Below are 541 nucleotides of genomic sequence, written 5' to 3'. Positions count from 1 at the left end.
ATTAATAAAATATAATTATAGGGAAAAAAAAAGAAAATAGAGTCAAGAAATACATAGAGATTTGTAGACTGATGTTCATTAGTATTATTCACAATCACAAGAACACTAAAACAGCCCAAATGTCCATCAACAAATGAATGGATTTGTGGAGAAATTGTGGTACATTAGCACAACGGAATACTATGCAACACACAGGGGCAACAGTTTCAAAAAATCCTGTATAACATGGGAGAGGCCAGAGAGCACTATGCTGAGTGAAATAACTCGGCTCATAGGGATAAATACTGCATAAGACCATTATTGTATAAATAGAAGGATGACTAGTAAGATGTGTGCAAAAGTCCAAAGGGGGAAGGGGAGGGGCAGGAGGTCCTGAGGGCAGGGAGAGGAGATAACAAGGTCACAGAGTTTGGTGGGTGGAGGGAGGGAGGGGATAAAGGAATTAGGAGAGAGCCAGTGAGGAAGACCTAAAAAGATGGGTAATAGAGGGCCTAGATCAATGGTGACTAATTTCATAAAACACAGTGTATAGGAATGATAA

This window comes from Elephantulus edwardii, unplaced genomic scaffold (genome assembly GCF_000299155.1).
Source record: "Elephantulus edwardii isolate Elephantulus edwardi_28Jun2011 unplaced genomic scaffold, EleEdw1.0 scaffold00126, whole genome shotgun sequence".
Taxonomy (NCBI): domain Eukaryota; kingdom Metazoa; phylum Chordata; class Mammalia; order Macroscelidea; family Macroscelididae; genus Elephantulus; species Elephantulus edwardii.
Note: the sequence above shows the minus strand (reverse complement) of the source record.